The 20,441-nt window shown below is 47.5% G+C and overlaps 1 non-coding gene across 1 annotated transcript; it reads left to right on the forward strand.

Moving 5' to 3' along the window:
* Positions 1–15,192: 15,192 nt before the first annotated feature.
* On the forward strand, positions 15,193–15,264 carry TRNAQ-UUG (transfer RNA glutamine (anticodon UUG)). The gene has a single exon. It is a non-coding gene; the product is annotated as a tRNA-Gln (tRNA).
* Positions 15,265–20,441: the final 5,177 nt, after the last annotated feature.

A 20,441-nucleotide genomic window follows, 5' to 3' on the forward strand; every position in this document is an offset into this window, starting at 1 on the left:
TGAGGTTGGAGCGTTTACTATAGCGGAGACGCTATTGAAGGCCCAGAAACAGCAGTGACAGAAGTTACTCCAGTAGAACAGGGACCTGTCTTCAGAGTTACCGGGGTGCATGAAGGTCATAGAGTACAACGTCCTGACAGAGCCACATGTGCAGGTGATTGTGAAGCCTTATTGAATTCTTGAGGCCTGTCGAAAAGTAATCTCCAAGGAGGTGGAGCGTATGTTGAAGCTTGGGGTCATTGAAGAATCCAAAAGCAGTTGGTCGAGCCCAATTGTCCTGGTCACAAAACCTGATGGTGGATGGAGATTCTGCAATGACCATCGGAAGCTGAATGAGGTCTCCAAGTTCAATGTATATCCCATGACACGCGTTGATGAGCTCATTGAATGACTTGGCCCGCCAGGTGCATAACCACCTTGGATTTGATGAAGGGGTATTGGCAGATCCCCATGGCACAGGAAGCCAAGGAGAAGACTGCGTTTTCTACATCAGACGGATAATTCCAGTACGTCTGGATGCCGTTTGGCCTAGAGGGAGCTCCGGTGACCTTCCAGAGGGTTATGGATAGAATGCTTGCACGTCATAAGCCATGCGCTGCTGCATACCTGGATGATATCATCATCTTAAGCCTGAACTGGGATAGTCATCTGGAAAAGGTCCAAGCAGTGTTTGATGCTCTAAGGGAGACGGGGTTAACCCGAAGAAGTGTGTCTTGGGTAAAGAAGAAACAAATCTTGATCATGGTGCTATAAGAAAAGGTGTTTGATTCTCATCAAAGGTCAATGTCTGAGTAGTCATGACTGAGTGGTTAAGGTGATGGACTAGAAATCCGTTGGGGTTTCCCCGTGCAGGTTCAAATCCTGCCGTCTACGAATATGTTCATATAGTTTTTGACTGATTACCTGAGAAGATAAATTTGAGTGTGTCCTGTTTTATGCCACATGAAGGTGATATGCGAACTTTGGGCAGGGTTTCTTGAACCAGACTGACTTGATTATTGGATGCATTTTCTATAAGCCGATCTGATGCTAAATTCCACGTGCGTCATGCCACTAATTAAAAGAAGCATCATGAGTGCCACCAGGTAAGTGGTGCATCTCCCTCTTTTGTCTAGCAGTCACAGACCACTGCTGTGGCAGATGCACTGGGACATGCACTTTTATTCACAACAACCTTGAATTATCTCTTGGATTAAACTTTTTACCACACAATGAAAAATGTTTAGCCACTTCTGGATGAACAGCTTTCTAACAGTATAAGTTTTGCAGTTATTTTTTTTTCTTACCCTTTTTCCAAGTAACAGATCCAGCACTCTATTTACTAGCCACTTTTCATCACATTTAAAACTGTCATTGTTGAGATATCATGGAACTCTTGGCACACTTGTGGAATTAAAGTTTAGGAGATATTAATTTACCATTGTGTATTAATTGTAGATTTGCACTACAGCTTTAGAGCCTGTTTTTACCATCATTCATGATTCTCTTCAAAGGTCAATGTCTGAGTAGTCATGGCCGAGTGGTTAAGGCGATGAACTACAAATCCTGCCAACTACGAATATGTTCATATAGTTTTTTGACTGATTACCTGGGAAGATAAATTTGCGTGCGTCTTGTTTTATGCCACATGAAGGTGATATTTGAACTTTGGACAGGGTTTCTAGAACCAGACTGACTTGATTATTGGATGCATTTTCTATAAGCCGATCTGTCGCTACATTCCACGTGCGTCATGCCACTAATTAAAAGAAGCGCCATGAGTGCCACCAGGTAAGTGGTGCATCTCCCTCTTTTGTCTAGCAGTCACAGACCACTGCTGTGGCAGATGTACTGTGACATGCACTTTTATTCACAACAACCTTGATTTATCTCTTGGATTCAACTTTTTCCACACAATGAAAATTTTTAGCCACTTCTGGATGAACAGCTTTCTAACAGTATAAGTTTTGCAGTTATTTTTTTCTTACCCTTTTTCCAAGTAACAGATCCAGCACTCTATTTACTAGCCCATTTTCATCACATTTAAATCTGTCATTGTTAAGATATCATGGAACTCTTGGCACACTTGTGGAATTAAAGTTTAGGAGATATTAATTTACCATTGTGTATTAATTGTAGATTTGCACTACAGCTTTAGAGCCTGTTTTACCATCATTCATGATTCTCATCAAACGTGACTGTCTGAGTAGTCATGGCCGAGTGTTTAAGGCGATGGACTAGAAATCAATTGGGGTTTCCCTGTGCAGGATCATATCCTGCCGACTACGAATATGTTCATATAGTTTTTTGACTGATTGCCTGAGAAGATACATTTGTGTGTGTCCTGTTTTATGCCACATGAAGGTGATATGCGAACTTTGGGCAGGGTTTCTAGAATCAGACTGACTTGATTTTTTGATGCATTTTCTATAAGCCGATCTGACGCTACATCCCACGTATGCCATGCCACTAATTAGAAGAAGCGCCATGAGTGCCACCAGGTAAGTGTTGCATCTCCCTCTTTTGTTTAGCAGTCACAGACCACTGCTGTGGTAGATGTACTGGGACATGCACTTTTATTCACAACAACCTTGAATTATCTCTTGGATTAAACTTTTTACCACACAATGAAACATTTTTAGCCACTTCTAGATGAACAGCTTTCTAACAGTATTAGTTTTTTTGTGCGTGTGGTTCCATGGTGTAATGGTTAGCACCCTGGACTCTGAGTTCAAACCTCAGTGGAACCTGGGCAGCTGTTTGTACATGTGTTTCAGTTTTTCCACTTACACTGAGTTCTCCTGTGCCAAAGGTTTAACATAAAACGAGAAAGTTAAAATCAACATGCAAAACAAAGGTTTGAATGTTCCAAGCATCCACAGAGTGATCACTTTTAGTTGTATGGCCAAATCTACCTTTAACCCCTTCCCGACCCATGACGCCTATGCGGCGTCATGGAATGATCGCGTCCCTGCAGATCGGGTGAAGGGGTTAACTCCTATTTTACCCGATCTGCAGGGAGAGGGGGAGTGGTACTTCAGCCCAGGGGGGGTGGCTTCACCCCCCCGTGGCTACGATCGCTCTGATTGGCTGTTGAAAGTGAAACTGCCAATCAGAGCGATTTGTAATATTTCACCTAAAAAACTGGTGAAATATTACAATCCAGCCATGGCCGATGCTGCAATACCATCGGCCATGGCTGGAAAACCTGAAGTGACCCACCCCCACCCCACCGATCGCCCCCCCAGTGCTCCGTTATGGGGTCCGGTCCCCTCCGTCCTGTGCTCCGCTCCCCCGTCCTCCTGCCCGCTCCCCCCCTGCTCCTATGTCACCCCCCGGTGCTCCGACGCCCCCCCCCGTGCCCCGATCTCCCCCCCCTTATACTTACCTAGGCTCCCGGTGTCGGTCCGTCTCCTAACTGGGCGCCGCCATCTTCCAAAATGGCGGGCGCATGCTCAGTGCGCCCGCCGAATCAGCCGGCTGGCTGATTCATTACAGGTACATTTTGATCGCTGTGGTAGGTTCTAACACAGCGATCAAAATAAAAAAATAATAAATAAACCCCCCCCTTTATCACCCCCATAGGTAGGGACAATAATAAAATAAAGAAAATATTTTTTTTTCTTTTTCCACTAGGGTTAGGGTTAGAACTAGGGTTAGAACTAGGGGTAGGGTTAGGGTTACGGGTAGGGTTAGGGGTAGGGTTATGGCATGTGCGCACAGAGCGGATCGGCCGCAGATCCGCCGCGGATCCGCAGCGGATCGGCCGCGGATCCGCAGCAAATCGGCAGCGGATCGGCAGCGGATCGGCAGCGGATCGGCAGCGGATCGGCCGCGGATCCGCAGCGGATCGGCCGCGGATCCGCAGCGGATCGGCCGCGGATCCGCAGCGGATTGGCCGCGGATCTGTAGCGGATTGGCCGTGGATTGGCCGCGGATCTGCAGCGGATTGTCAGCAGATTGGCCGCGGATCCGCAGTGGATTGGCAGCGGATTGGCCGCGGATCCGCAGCGGATTGGCCGCTGCGAATTCGAAGCAGTTTTCCATCAGGTTTACAGTACCATGTACACCTAAGGAAAACCAAATCCGCTGTGCCCATGGTGCGGAAAATTCCGTGCAGAAACGCTGCATTGTATTTTCCGCAGCATGTCAATTCTTTGTGCGGATTCCGCAGCGTTTTACACCTGTTCCTCAATAGGAATCCGCAGGTGAAATCCGCACAAAAAAACACTGGAAATCTGCTGTAAATCCGCAGGTAAAACGCAGTGCCTTTTACCTGCAGATTTTTCAAAAATCGTGCGGAAAGATCTCACACGAATCCGCAACGTGGGCACATAGCCTTAGGGTTAGGATTGGAATTAGAGTTAGGGTTGGAATTAGGGCTAGGGTTTGAAATAGGGTTAAGATTAGGCTTGTGGTTAGGGTTACGGATAGGGTTAGGGGTGTGTTGGGGTTACAGTTGTGGTTAGGGTTGGGATTAGGGTTACGGTTGGGATTAGGGTTAGGATTAGGGTTGGAATTAGGGTTACGGGTGTGTTGCGGTTAGGGTTGTGGTTAGGGGTGTGTTGGGGTTAGGGTTGTGATTAGGGTTATGGCTACAGTTGGGATTAGGAGTAGGGGTGTGTTGGGGTTAGTGTTGAAGTTAGAATTGAGGGGTTTCCACTGTTTAGGCACATCAGGGGTCTCCAAACGCAACATGGCGCCACCATTGATTCCAGCCAATCTTGCATTCAAAAAGTCAAATGGTGCTCCCGCCCTTCCAAGCCCCGACGTGCGCCCAAACAGTGGTTTACCCCCACATTTGGGGTACCAGCGTACTCAGGACAAACTGGGCAACAACTGTTGGGGTCCAATTTCTCCTGTTACCCTTGCAAAAATAAAAAATTACTTGCTAAAACATAATTTTTGAGGAAAGAACAATTATTTTTTATTTTCACGGCTCTGCGTTATAAACTTCTGTGAAGCACTTGGGGGTTGAAAGTGCTCACCACACATCTAGATAAGTTCCTTTGGGGGTCTAGTTTCCAAAATGGGGTCACTTGTGGGGTGTTTCTACTGTTTAGGCACATCAGGGGCTCTGCAAATGCAATGTGACGCCCGCAGACCATTCCATCAAAGTCTGCATTTCAAATGTCACTACTTCCCTTCCGAGCCCTGACGTGTGCCCAAACAGTGGTTTACCCCCACATATGGGGTATCAGCGTATTCACAACAAACTGGGCAACAAATATTGGGGTCCAAATTCTCCTGTTACCCTTGTGAAAATAAAAAATTGCTTGCTAAAACATCTTTTTTGAGGAAAGAAAAATGATTTTTTATTTTCACGGCTCTGCGTTGTAAACTTCTATGAAGCACTTGGGGGTTGAACGTGCTCACCACACATCTAGATAAGTTCCTTGGGGGGTCTAGTTTCCAAAATGGGGTCACTTGTGGGGGGTTTCTACTGTTTAGGCATATCAAGGGCTCTGCAAACGTAACATGATGCCCGCAGACCATTCCATCAAAGTCTGCATTCCAAAACGTCACTACTTCCCTTCCGAGCCCCGGCATGTGCCCAAACAGTGGTTTACCCCCACATATGGGGTATCAGCGTACTCAGGAGAAACTGGACAACAACTTTTGGGGTCCAATTTCTCCTGTTACTCCTGCAAAAATAAAAAATTCTGGGCTAAAAAAATATTTTTGAGGAAAGGAAACACATTTATTATTTTCATGGCTCTGCGTTATAAACTTCTGTGAAGCACTTGGGGGTGCAAAGTGCTCACCACACATCTAGATAAGTTCCCTTGGGGGTCTAGTTTCCAAAATGGAGTCACTTGTGGGGAGTTCCTACTGTTTAGGCACATCAGGGACTCTGCAAACGCAACCTGATGCCCGCAGAGCATTCCATCAAAGTCTGCATTTCAAAACGTCACTACTTCCCTTCCGAACCCCGACGTGTGCCAAAACAGTGGTTTACCCCCACATATGGGGTATCAGCGTACTCAGGAGAAACTGGACAACAACTTTTGGGGTCCAATTTCTCCTGTTACTCTTGCAGAAATAAAAAAATTCTGGGCTAGAAAAATATTTTTGAGGAAAGGAAACACATTTTTTATTTTCACGGCTCTGCGTTATAAACTTCTGTGAAGCACTTGGGGGTGCAAAGTGCTCACCACACATCTAGATAAGTTCCCTTGGGGGTCTAGTTTCCAAAATGGAGTCACTTGTGGGGAGTTCCTACTGTTTAGGCACATCAGGGACTCTGCAAACGCAACCTGATGCCCGCAGAGCATTCCATCAAAGTCTGCATTTCAAAACGTCACTACTTTCCTTCCGAACCCCGACGTGTGCCAAAACAGTGGTTTACCCCCACATATGGGGTATCAGCATACTCAGGAGAAACTGGACAACAACTTTTGGGGTCCAATTTCTCCTGTTACCCTTGGGAAAATAAAAAATTGTGGGCTAAAAAATCATTTTTGAGAAAAGAAAAATTATTTTTTATTTTCATGGCTCTGCGTTATAAACTTCTCTGAAGCACTTGGGGGTTCAAAGTGCTCACCACACATCTAGATTAGTTCCTTGGGAGGTCTAGTTTCCAAAATGGGTTCACTTGTGCGGGAGCTCCAATGTTTAGGCACACAGGGGCTCTCCAAACGCGACATGGTGTCCGCTAATGATTGGAGCTAATTTTCCATTCAAAAAGCCAAATGGCGTGCCTTCCCTTCCGAGCCCTGCCGTGCACCCAAACAGTGGTTTACCCCCACATATGGGGTATCATCGTACTCAGGACAAACTGGACAACAACATTTGGGGTCCAATTTCTCCTATTACCCTTGGGAAAATAAAAAATTCTGGGCTAAAAATCATTTTTGAGGAAAGAAAATTTTTTTTTTTATTTTCACGGCTCTGCGTTATAAACTTCTGTGAAGCACCTGGGGGTTATAAGTGCTCACTATGCATCTAGATAAGTTCCTTGGGGGGTCTAGTTTCCAAAATGGGGTCACTTGTAGGGGAGCTCCAATGTTTAGGCACACAGGGGCTCTCCAAACGCGACATGGTGTCCGCTAACGATTGGAGCTAATTTTCCATTCAAAAAGTCAAATGGCATGCCTCCCCTTCCGAGCCTTGCCGTGCACCCAAACAGTGGTTTACCCCCACACATGAGGTATCGGCATACTCAGGAGAAATTGCCCAACTAATTTTAGGATCCATTTTATCCTGTTGCCCATGTGAAAATGAAAGAATTGAGGCTAAAAGAAATTTTGTGTGAAAAAAAAGTACTTTTTCATTTTTGCGGATCAATTTGTGAAGCACCTGGGGGTTTAAAGTGCTCACTATGCCTCTAGATGAGTTCCTTGGGGGGTCTAGTTTCCAAAATGGGGTCACTTGTGGAGGAGCTCCAATGTTTAGGCACACAGGGGCTTTCCAAACGCGACATGGTGTCCGCTAACGATGGAGATAATTTTTCATTCAAAAAGTCAAATGGCGCTCCTTCCCTTCCGAGCCTTACCATGTGCCCAAACAGTAGTTTACCCCCACATGTGAGGTATTGGTGTACTCAGGAGAAATTGCCCAACAAAATTTAGGATCCATTTTATCCTGTTGCCCATGTGAAAATGAAAAAATTGAGGCTAAAATAATTTTTTTGTGAAAAAAAAGTACTTTTTCATTTTTACGGATCAATTTGTGAAGCACCTGGGGGTTTAAAGTGCTCACTATGCTTCTAGATAAGTTCCTTGGGGGGTCTAGTTTCCAAAATGGGGTCACTTGTGGGGGAGCTCCAATGTTTAGGCACACAGGGGCTCTCCAAACGCGACATGGTGTCCGCTAAAGATTGGAGCCAATTTTTCATTGAAAAAGTCAAATGGCGCTCCTTCCCTTCCGAGCCCTGCCGTGCGCCCAAACAGTGGTTCAACCCCCACATATGAGGTATCAGCGTACTCAGGACAAATTGGACAACAACGTCCGTGGTCCAGTTTCTCCTTTTACCCTTGGGAAAATAAAAAAATTGTTGCTAAAAGATCATTTTTGTGACTAAAAAGTTAAATGTTCATTTTTTCCTTCCATGTTGCTTCTGCTGCTGTGAAACACCTGAAGGGTTAATAAACTTTTTGAATGTGGTTTTGAGCACCTTGAGGGGTGCAGTTTTTAGAATGGTGTCACTTTTGTGTATTTTCAGCCATATAGAACCCTCAAACTGACTTCAAATGTGAGGTGGTCCCTAAAAAAAATGGTTTTGTAAATTTTGTTGTAAAAATGAGAAATCACTGGTCAAATTTTAACCCTTATAACTTCCTAGCAAAAAAAAAATTTGTTTCCAAAATTGTGCTGATGTAAAGTAGACATGTGGGAAATGTTATTTATTAACTATTTTGTGTCACATAACTCTCTGGTTTAACAGAATAAAAATTCAAAATGTGAAAATTGCGAAATTTTCAAAATTTTTGCCAAATTTCCGCTTTTTTCACAAATAAACTCAGAAATTATCGACCTAAATTTACCACTAACATGAAGCCCAATATGTCACGAAAAAACAATCTCAGAATCGCTAGGATCCGTTGAAGCGTTCCTGAGTTATTACCTCATAAAGGGACACTGGTCAGAATTGCAAAAAACGGCAAGGTCATGAAGGGGTTAAAGCAGGATTACGGAAACCTACAATTGACTTTAAGACACAACACTCTTACGATCTGTGTCACGCAAAGCAACCATACCCTATGATTTATGTCAATGTTCACATAACACTTTTTCCAGGTGTATGAAACTGACAAGGATTTGAAGCTGAAATGGCTTCAGGAAATGTTGGCGTTTTCTTCCTGAATCATCTTTTCTTGTGTTTTTCAGAATTCCCTACAGCGGTTTGTAAACATTTTTGGTGGTGTTTTTCTAAAATTATTTTGGGCATCTTTTGAGTCTGTTTTTGTGGCTTTTCTTTGTAGCTCACAAAATGCACCAAAAGTCTCTCAGGAACCTTGAAGGAGTTTTTCTAACCTTGGCATTGAATTGTATTATAAGTATGGAGCTCTTCTAAATGAAAAACAACTGAAGAATGATATGCTTATTTTAGTTAACCGCTTGGCATTTTTGGAAACTTGATGTGGTTAAAAGACGCCCAAAAGCCTTATCATATGAACAGCAAGTCTTTTTTAATTGGAAATTAATTTGTTCAGTGTTTTCAGCATTTTCAGAGTAATTTTCAGGATGTTTTTGGAATGGACCCACTCCAAATCCGCCTTATAAAGAGGTAAAAGTCTTAAACTGTGCATGATTCCCATTGATGATGACTTTAAATCACATATTTACATTTTACTGGGACCCAGAAATTTGTTTCTATTTTCTGAGATGTTCTCCAGAGGGATAATCACTGATCTTGATCATGGTGCTATAAGAAAAGGTGTTTGATTCTCATCAACAGTCAATGTCTGAGTAGTCGTGGCCGAGTGGTTAAGGTGATGGACTAGAAATCCATTGCGGTTTCCCCGCGCAGGTTCAAATCCTGCCGACTATGAATATGTTCATTCCGGTGTTTGACTGATTACCTGAGAAGATAAATTTGTGTGTGTCCTGTTTTATGCCACATGAAGGTGATATGCAAACTTTGGGCAGGGTTTCTAGAACCAGACTGACTTGATTTTTGGATGCATTTTATATAAGCCGATCTGATGCTACATCCCACGTGCTTCATGCCACTAATTAAAAGAAGCGCCATGAGTGCCACCAGGTAAGTGGTGCATCTCCCTCTTTTGTCTAGCAGTTACAGACCACTGCTGTGGCAGATGTACAGGGACATGCACTTTTATTCACAGCAACCTTGAATTATCTCTTGGATAAAACTTTTTACCACACAATGAAAATTTTTTAGCCACTTCTGGATGAAGAGCTTTCTAACAGTATAAGTTTTGCAGTTATTTTTTTCTTACCCTTTTTCCAAGTAACATATCCAACACTCTATTTACTAGCCACTTTTCATGAACATTTAAAACTGTCATTGTTGAGATATCATGGAACTCTTGGCACTACAGCTTTAGAGCCTGTTTTCACCATCATTCATGAGTTCACATGTGATTTTTAGCACAAAAAAAAACTGCAGCCAAATATTTTTTGTGCGTGTGGTTCCATGGTGTAATGGTTAGCACTCTGGAGTCTGAATCCTGCGATCTGAGTTCAAATCACAGTGGAACCTGGGCAGCTCTTTGTACGTGTGTTTCAGTTTTTCCACTTACACTGAGTTTTCCTGTACCAAAGGTTTAACATAAAAGAGAAAGTTAAAATCAACATGCAAAACAAAGATTTGAATGTTCCAAGCATCCATGGAGTGATCACTTTGAGTTTCATGGCCAAATATACCTTTAAGGCAGGATTACGGAAACTTAAAATAGACTGTAAGACGCAACACTCTTACGAACTGTGTCACGCAAAGCAACCATCCCCTATGATTTATGTCAATGTTCACATAACACTTTTTCCAGGTGTATGAAACTGACAAGGATTTGAAGCTGAAATGGCTTCAGGAAATGTTGGCGTTTTCTTCCTGAATCATCTTTTCTTGTGTTTTTCAGAATTTCCTACAGCGGTTTGTAAACATTTTTGGTGGTGTTTTTTTAAATTATTTTGGGCATCTTTTGAGTCTGTTTTTGTGGCTTTTCTTTGTAGCTCACAAAACGCATCAAAAGTCTCTCAGGAACCTTGAAGGAGTATTTCTAACCTTGTCATTGAATTGTATTAAAAGTATGGAGCTCTTCTAAATGAAAAACACCTGAAGAATGATATGCTTATTTTATTTAACCGCTTGGCATTTTTGGAAACTTGATGTGGTTAAAAGACGCCCGAAAGCCTGATCATTTGAACAGCAAGTCTTTTTTACGTGGAAATTAATTTGTTCAGTGTTTTCAGCATTTTCAGAGTAATTTTCAGGATGTTTTTGGAATGGACCCACTCCAAATCTGCCTTCTAAAGAGGTAAAAGTCTTAAACTGTGCATGATTCCCATTGATGATGACGACTTTAAATCAGATTTTTACATTTTACTGGGACCTGGAATTTTATTTCTATTTTCTGAGATGTTTTCCAGAGGGATAATCACTGATCTTGATCATGGTGCTATAATAAAAGGTGTTTGATTCTCATCAAAGGTCAATGTCTGAGTAGTTGTGGCTGAGTGGGTAAGGTTTTGGACTAGAAATCCATTGGGGCTTCCCTACGCAGGTTCAAATCCTGACGACTATGGATATGTTCATATAGTTTTTTGACTGATTACCTGAGAAGATAAATTTGCGTGTGTCCTGTTTTATGCCACATAAAGGTGATATGCGAACTTTGGGCAGGGTTTCTAGAACCAGACTGACTTAATTTTTGGATGCATTTTCTATAAGGCGATCTGATGCTACATCCCACTTGCGTCATGTCATTAATTAAAAGAAGCGCCATGAGTGCCACCAGGTAAGAGGTGCATCTCCCTCTTTTGTCTAGCAGTCACAGACCACTGCTGTGGCTGATGTACAGGGACATGCACTTTTATTCACAACAACCTTGAACTAGATGGGTATTTCCTGAAGGAACTACAGATAGTGCTTTGGAATGGTACCCAGGCTGCCCCTGCAAGAGTTTTACACTTGCATGCCCCTCAGGACCAATTTAGTGGGTGGGGCACCTCAGGTGCCGATTTGGTGGGCGGGGAACCTCGGGTGCTGATTTGGTGGGTGCGGCCCTTTAGGGGCCGATTTGGTGGGCGGGGCCCCTTAGGGGCCGATTTGGTGGGCGAGGCCACTCTGGGTCTGATTTGGTGGGCGGGGCCCCTCAGGGGTCGATTTGGTGGGCGGGGCCCCTCAGGGGCCGTTTTGGTGGGTGGAGCCCCTCAGGGTCCGATTTGGTGGGCAGGGCCACTCAGGGTCTGGTTTGGTGGGCGGGGCCCCTCAGGGGCCGATTTGGTGGGAGGGGCCCCTCAGGGGCAGATTTGGTGGCGGGGCCCCTCAGGGGCCGATTTGGTGGGCGGGGCCCTTCAGGGGCCGATTTGGTGGGCGGGGCCACTCATGGGCCGATTTGGTGGGCGGGGTACCTCAGGGGCCGATTTGGTGGGCGAGGCCACTCTGGGTCCGATTTGGTGGGTGGGGCCACTCTGAGTCCGAATTGGTGGGCGGGCCCCTCGGGGGCCTATTTGGTGGGCGGGGTCACTCTGGGTTCGATTTGTTAGGCGGGGTCACTGTGGGTCTGATTTGGTGGGCGGGGCCCCTCAGGGGCCGATTTGGTGGGCGGGGCCACTCTGGGTCCAATTTGGTGGGCGGGGCACCTCAGGGTCCGATTTGGTGGGCGGGGCCCCTCAGGGGCCGATTTGGTGGGCGGGGCCACTCTGGGTCCGATTTGGTGGGCGGAGCCACTCTGGGTCCGATTTGGTGGGCGGGGCCCCTCAAGGGCCGATTTGGTGGGCGGGGCCCCTCAGGGGCCGATTTGGTGGGTGGGGCCCCTCAGGTGCCGATTTGGTGGGCGGGACCACTCTGGGTCCAATTTGGTGAGCGGGGCCACTGTGGGTCCGATTTGGTAAGCGGGGCCCCTCAGGGGCCGATTTGGTGGGCGGGGCCCCTCAGGGGCAGATTTGGTGGGTGGGGCCCCTCAGGTGCCGATTTGGTGGGCGGGACCACTCTGGGTCCGATTTGGTGAGCGGGGTCACTGTGGGTCCGATTTGGTAAGCGGGGCCCCTCAGGGGCCGATTTGGTGGGCGGAGCACCTCAGGGGCCGATTTGGTGGGCGGGTCACTTTAAGAGCTGATATTATCTGGCAAAACTGTTCTGCTGGGGTCATGTACAGTTCGTAGGCGTTGGCATAGTAACTGGGTCTGACTGCACATATCAATGAGCTAATCAGCCAGGTGGCAGGTGGCAGTTATTTTGAAATTGCCTCAGAAATCAGGCTATTTATAACCGTATGGGAAAATTTCCCTATTGAAACACATTGAGACAATATTTTCAAAAGCAAGTTGCGCCAAAACTACAAATCCGATCGGCATGAAAAATACTTAGCACACCTCTCAGGGACGCTGGCTTCGAAATGACACCTCACTGGAGTCTGTGAGTGCTGCGGTTCGGGCTGCATTAATTGCGGACTGAATAATAACTAGATGGGTATTTCCTGAAGGAACTACAGATAGTGCTTTGCAATGGTGCCTGGGCTGCCCCTGCAAGACTTTCACACTTGGGTGCCCCTCAGGTGGTCTGATTTGGTAGGCGGAGTCACTCTGGGTCTGATTTGGTGGGTTGTGTCAATCTGGGTCTGATTTTGTGGGCGGGGTAAATCTAGGTCTGATTCGGTGGGCGGGGTCACTTTGGGTCCGATTTGGTGTTCGGGGTCACTCTGGGTCTGATTTGGTGGGTGGGGTCATTCTGGGTCCGATTCGGTGGGCGGAGCCACTCTGGGTCTGATTTGGTGGGCGGGGCACCTCAGAGACCGATTTGGTGGGTGGGGTCACTCAGGGTCTGATTTGGTGGGCTGGGCACCTCAGGGTCCGATTTGGTGGGCGGGGTCACTCTGGGTCCGATTTGGTGGGCGGGGTCACTCTGGGTCCGATTTGGTGGGTGGGGTCACTCTGGGTCTGATTTCGTGGGCGGGGTCACTCTGGGTCCGATTTGGTGGGCGGGGCCACTCTGGGTCCAATTTGGTGGGCGGGGTCACTCTGGGTCCAATTTGGTGGGCGGGGTCACTCTGGGTCTGATTTGGTGAGTGGGGTCACTCTGGGTCCGATTTGGTGGGCAGGGTCACTCTGGGTCCGATTTGGTGGGTGGAGCCACTCTGGGTCCGATTTGGTGGGCGGGGCACCTCAGGGACCGAATTGGTGGGCGGGGTCACTCTGGGTCCGATTTGGGGGGTGGGGCCACTTGGGGTCCGATTTGGGGGCGGGGCCACTCGGGGTCCGATTTGGGGGCGGGGCCACTCGGGGTCCGATTTGGGGGGCGGGGCCACTCGGTGCACTTACTTTTCACACACGGGATCAGGATTGCACATACTTTTCACACACGGGACAAGAGGGTGTCATAGTCACTTTATTCTGATGTTTGACTTTGATAAATGATCATGTCCTAAAATGGACGGGGAATGGCTGATAACAGAGAGAATAGACTGACAGCAGGACGGGGGAATGGCTGATAACAGAGAGAAATAGACAGACAGCAGGATGGGGGAATGGCTGATAACAGAGAGAAATAGACTGACGGCAGGACAGGGGAATGGCTGATAACAGAGAGAAATAGACTGACAGCAGGACGGGGAATGGCTGAAAAAAGAGAGAAATAGACTGACAGCCGGATGGGGGGATGGCTGATAACAAAGAGAAATAGACTGACAGCAGGACGGGGAATGGCTGATAACAGAGAGAAATAGACTGACAGCAGGACGGGGGAATGGCTGATAACAGAGAGAATAGACTGACAGCAGGACAGGGGAATGGCTGATAACAGAGAGAATAGACTGACAGCAGGACGGGGAATGGCTGATGACAGAGAGAATAGACTGACAGCAGGACGGCGGAATGGCTGATAACAGAGTATAGACTGACAGCAGGACAGGGGAATGGCTGATAACAGAGAGAGATAGACTGACAGCAGGACGGGGGAATGGCTGATAACTGAGAGAATAGACTGACAGCAGGACGGGGGAATGGCTGATAACAGAGAGAATAGACTGACAGCAGGACAGGGGAATGGCTGATAACAGAGACAAATAGACTGACAGCAGGATGGGGGAATGGCTGATAACAGAGAATAGACTGAAAGCAGGATGGGGGAATGGCTGATAAAAGAGAGAAATAGACTGACGGCAGGATGTGGAATGGCTGATAACAGAGAGAAATAGACTGACAGCAGGACGGGGAATGGCTGATAACAGAGAGAAATAGACTGACAGCAGGACGGGGGAATGGCTGATAACAGAGAGAATAGACTGACAGCAGGACGGGGGATTGGCTGATAAAAGAGAGAAATAGACTGAGAGCAGGACAAGGGAATGGCTGATAACAGAGAGAATAGACTGACAGCAGGACGGGGAATGGCTGATAACAGAGAGAAATAGACTGACAGCAGGACGGCGGAATGGCTGATAACAGAGAGAATAGACTGACAGCAGGACGGGGGAATTTTAATTGAAGATTTGCACTACAGCTTTAGAGCCTTTTTTCACCATGATTCATGAGTTCATATGTGTTTTTAGCACAAAAAAACTGCAGCCAGTTATTTTTTGTGCGTGTGGTTCCATGGTGTAATGGTTAGCACTCTGGACTTTGAGTCCAGCGATCTGAGTTCAAATCTCAGTGGAACCTGGGCAGCTCTTTGTACATGTGTTTCAGTTTTTCCACTTACACTGAGTTCTTCTGTGCCAAAGGTTTAACTTAAAAAGAGAAAGTTAAAATCAACATGCAAAACAAAGATTTGAAAGTTCCAAGCACCCATGGAGTGATCACTTTGAGTTCTATGGCCAAATCTACCTTTAAAGCAGGATTACGGAAACTTAAAATTGACTTTAAGTTACAGCACTCTTACGAACTGTGTCACGCATAGCAACCATACCCTATGATTTATGTCAATGTTCACATAACACTTTTTCCAGGTGTATGAAACTGACAAGGATTTGAAGCTGAAAGGGTTTCAGGAAATGTTGATGTTTTCTTCCTGAATCATCTTTTCTTGTGTTTTTCAGAATTTCCTAGAGCAGTTTGTAAACATTTTTGGTGGTGTTTTTCTAAAATTATTTTGGGCATCTTTTGAGTCTGTTTTTGTGGCTTTTATTTGTAGCTCATAAAACGCACCAAAAGTCTCTCAGGAACCTTGAAGGAGTTTTTCTAACCTTGCCATTGAATTGTATTATAAGTATGGAGCTCTTCTAAATGAAAAACACCTGAAGAATGATATGCTTATTTTAGTTAACCGCTTGCACATTTTTGGAAACTTGATGTGGTTAAAAGATGCCCAAAAGCCTGATCATATGAACAGCAAGTCTTTTTTACGTGGAAATTAATTTGTTCAGTGTTTTCAGCATTTTCAGAGTAATTTTCAGGATGTTTTTGGAATGGACCCACTCCAAATCTGCCTTCTAAAGAGGTAAAAGTCTTAAACTGTGCATGATTCCCATTGATGATGACTTTAAATCAGATTTTTACATTTTACTGGGACCTGGAATTTTATTTCTATTTTCTGAGATGTTTTCCAGAGGGATAATCACTGATCTTGATCATGGTGCTATAATAAAAGGTGTTTGATTCTCATCAAAGGTCAATGTCTGAGTAGTTGTGGCCGAGTGGGTAAGGTTTTGGATTAGAAATCCATTGGGGCTTCCCTACGCAGGTTCAAATCCTGACGACTACGGATATGTTCATCTAGTTTTTTGACTGATTACCTGAGAAGATAAATTTGCGTGTGTCCTGTTTTATGCCACATAAAGGTGATATGCGAACTTTGGGCAGGGTTTCTAGAACCAGACTGACTTAATTTTTGGATGCATTTTCTATAAGGCGATCTGATGCTACATCCCACTTGCGTCATGTCATTAATTAAAAGAAGCGCCATGAGTGCCACCAGGTAAGAGGTGCATCTCCCTCTTTTGTCTAGCAGTCACAGACCACTGCTGTGGCTGATGTACAGGGACATGCACTTTTATTCACAACAACCTTGAACTAGATGGGTATTTCCTGAAGGAACTACAGATAGTGCTTTGGAATGGTACCCAGGCTGCCCCTGCAAGAGTTTTACACTTGCATGCCCCTCAGGACCAATTTAGTGGGTGGGGCACCTCAGGTGCCGATTTGGTGGGCGGGGAACCTCGGGTGCTGATTTGGTGGGTGCGGCCCTTTAGGGGCCGATTTGGTGGGCGGGGCCCCTTAGGGGCCGATTTGGTGGGCGAGGCCACTCTGGGTCTGATTTGGTGGGCGGGGCCCCTCAGGGGTCGATTTGGTGGGCGGGGCCCCTCAGGGGCCGTTTTGGTGGGTGGAGCCCCTCAGGGTCCGATTTGGTGGGCAGGGCCACTCAGGGTCTGGTTTGGTGGGCGGGGCCCCTCAGCGTCCGATTTGGTGGGCGGGGCCCCTCAGGGGCCGATTTGGTGGGAGGGGCCCCTCAGGGGCAGATTTGGTGGCGGGGCCCCTCAGGGGCCGATTTGGTGGGCGGGGCCCTTCAGGGGCCGATTTGGTGGGCGGGGCCACTCATGGGCCGATTTGGTGGGCGGGGTACCTCAGGGGCCGATTTGGTGGGCGAGGCCACTCTGGGTCCGATTTGGTGGGTGGGGCCACTCTGAGTCCGAATTGGTGGGCAGGCCCCTCAGGGGCCTATTTGGTGGGCGGGGTCACTCTGGGTTCGATTTGTTAGGCAGGGTCACTGTGGGTCTGATTTGGTGGGCGGGGCCCCTCAGGGGCCGATTTGGTGGGCGGGGCCACTCTGGGTCCAATTTGGTGGGCGGGGCACCTCAGGGTCCGATTTGGTGGGCGGGGCCCCTCAGGGGCCGATTTGGTGGGCGGGGCCACTCTGGGTCCGATTTGGTGGGCGGGGCCCCTCAAGGGCCGATTTGGTGGGCGGGGCCCCTCAATGGCCGATTTGGTGGGCGGGGCCCCTCAGGGGCCGATTTGGTGGGTGGGGCCCCTCAGGTGCCGATTTGGTGGGCGGGACCACTCTGGGTCCAATTTGGTGAGCGGGACCACTGTGGGTCCGATTTGGTAAGCGGGGCCCCTCAGGGGCCGATTTGGTGGGCGGGGCCCCTCAGGGGCAGATTTGGTGGGTGGGGCCCCTCAGGTGCCGATTTGGTGGGCGGGACCACTCTGGGTCCGATTTGGTGAGCGGGGCCACTGTGGGTCCGATTTGGTAAGCGGGGCCCCTCAGGGGCCGATTTGGTGGGCGGAGCACCTCAGGGGCCGATTTGGTGGGCGGGTCACTTTAAGAGCTGATATTATCTGGCAAAACTGTTCTGCTGGGGTCATGTACAGTTCGTAGGTGTTGGCATAGTAACTGGGTCTGACTGCACATATCAATGAGCTAATCAGCCAGGTGGCAGGTGGCAGTTATTTTGAAATTGCCTCAGAAATCAGGCTATTTATAACCTTATGGGAAAATTTCCCTATTGAAACACATTGAGACAATATTTTCAAAAGCAAGTTGCGCCAAAACTACAAATCCGATCGGCATGAAAAATACTTAGCACACCTCTCAGGGACGCTGGCTTCGAAATGACACCTCACTGGAGTCTGTGAGTGCTGCGGTTCGGGCTGCATTAATTGCGGACTGAATAATAACTAGATGGGTATTTCCTGAAGGAACTACAGATAGTGCTTTGCAATGGTGCCTGGGCTGCCCCTGCAAGACTTTCACACTTGGGTGCCCCTCAGGTGGTCCGATTTGGTAGGCGGAGTCACTCTGGGTCTGATTTGGTGGGCTGTGTCAATCTGGGTCTGATTTTGTGGGCGGGGTAAATCTAGGTCTGATTCGGTGGGCGGGGTCACTTTGGGTCCGATTTGGTGTTCGGGGTCACTCTGGGTCTGATTTGGTGGGTGGGGTCACTCTGGGTCCGATTCGGTGGGCGGAGCCACTCTGGGTCTGATTTGGTGGGCGGGGCACCTCAGAGACCGATTTGGTGGGTGGGGTCACTCAGGGTCTGATTTGGTGGGCTGGGCACCTCAGGGTCCGATTTGGTGGGTGGGGTCACTCTGGGTCCGATTTGGTGGGCGGGGTCACTCTGGGTCCGATTTGGTGGGTGGAGTCACTCTGGGTCTGATTTGGTGGGCGGGGTCACTCTGGGTCCGATTTGGTGGGCGGGGCCACTCTGGGTCCAATTTGGTGGGCGGGGTCACTCTGGGTCTGATTTGGTGAGTGGGGTCACTCTGGGTCCGATTTGGTGGGCGGGGTCACTCTGGGTCTGATTTGGTGGGTGGAGCCACTCTGGGTCCGATTTGGTGGGCGGGGCACCTCAGGGACCGAATTGGTGGGCGGGTCACTCTGGGTCCGATTTGGGGGGTGGGGCCACTTGGGGTCCGATTTGGGGGCGGGGCCACTCGAAGTCCGATTTGGGGGCGGGGCCACTCGGGGTCCGATTTGGGGGCGGGGCCACTCGGTGCACTTACTTTTCACACACGGGATCAGGATTGCACATACTTTTCACACACGGGACAAGAGGGTGTCATAGTCACTTTATTCTGATGTTTGACTTTGATAAATGATCATGTCCTAAAATGGACGGGGAATGGCTGATAACAGAGAGAATAGACTGACAGCAGGACGGGGGAATGGCTGATAACAGAGAGAAATAGACATACAGCAGGACGGGGGAATGGCTGATAACAGAGAGAAATAGACTGACGGCAGGACAGGGGAATGGCTGATAACAGAGAGAAATAGACTGACAGCAGGACGGGGAATGGCTGAAAAAAGAGAGAAATAGACTGACAGCCGGATGGGGGGATGGCTGATAACAAAGAGAAATAGACTGACAGCAGGACGGGGAATGGCTGATAACAGAGAGAAATAGACTGACAGCAGGACGGGGGAATGGCTGATAACAGAGAGAATAGACTGACAGCAGGACAGGGGAATGGCTGATAACAGAGAGAATAGACTGACAGCAGGACGGGGAATGGCTGATGACAGAGAGAATAGACTGACAGCAGGACGGCGGAATGGCTGATAACAGAGTATAGACTGACAGCAGGACAGGGGAATGGCTGATAACAGAGAGAGATAGACTGACAGCAGGACGGGGGAATGGCTGATAACTGAGAGAATAGACTGACAGCAGGACGGGGGAATGGCTGATAACAGAGAGAATAGACTGACAGCAGGACAGGGGAATGGCTGATAACAGAGACAAATAGACTGACAGCAGGATGGGGGAATGGCTGATAACAGAGAATAGACTGAAAGCAGGATGGGGGAATGGCTGATAAAAAAGAGAAATAGACTGACGGCAGGATGTGGAATGGCTGATAACAGAGAGAAATAGACTGACAGCAGGACGGGGAATGGCTGATAACAGAGAGAAATAGACTGACAGCAGGACAGGGGAATGGCTGATAACAGAGAGAATAGACTGACAGCAGGACGGGGGAATGGCTGATAAAAGAGAGAAATAGACTGACAGCAGGACAAGGGAATGGCTGATAACAGAGAGAATAGACTGACAGCAGGACGGGGAATGGCTGATAACAGAGAGAAATAGACTTACAGCAGGACGGCGGAATGGCTGATAACAGAGAGAATAGACTGACAGCAGGACGGGGGAATTTTAATTGAAGATTTGCACTACAGCTTTAGAGCCTTTTTTCACCATGATTCATGAGTTCTTATGTGTTTTTAGCACAAAAAAACTGCAGCCAGTTATTTTTTGTGCGTGTGGTTCCATGGTGTAATGGTTAGCACTCTTCCACTTACACTGAGTTCTTCTGTGCCAAAGGTTTAACTTAAAAAGAGAAAGTTAAAATCAACATGCAAAACAAAGATTTGAAAGTTCCAAGCACCCATGGAGTGA

This window comes from Ranitomeya variabilis, chromosome 2, assembly GCF_051348905.1.
Source record: "Ranitomeya variabilis isolate aRanVar5 chromosome 2, aRanVar5.hap1, whole genome shotgun sequence".
In the NCBI taxonomy this organism is placed as follows: domain Eukaryota; kingdom Metazoa; phylum Chordata; class Amphibia; order Anura; family Dendrobatidae; genus Ranitomeya; species Ranitomeya variabilis.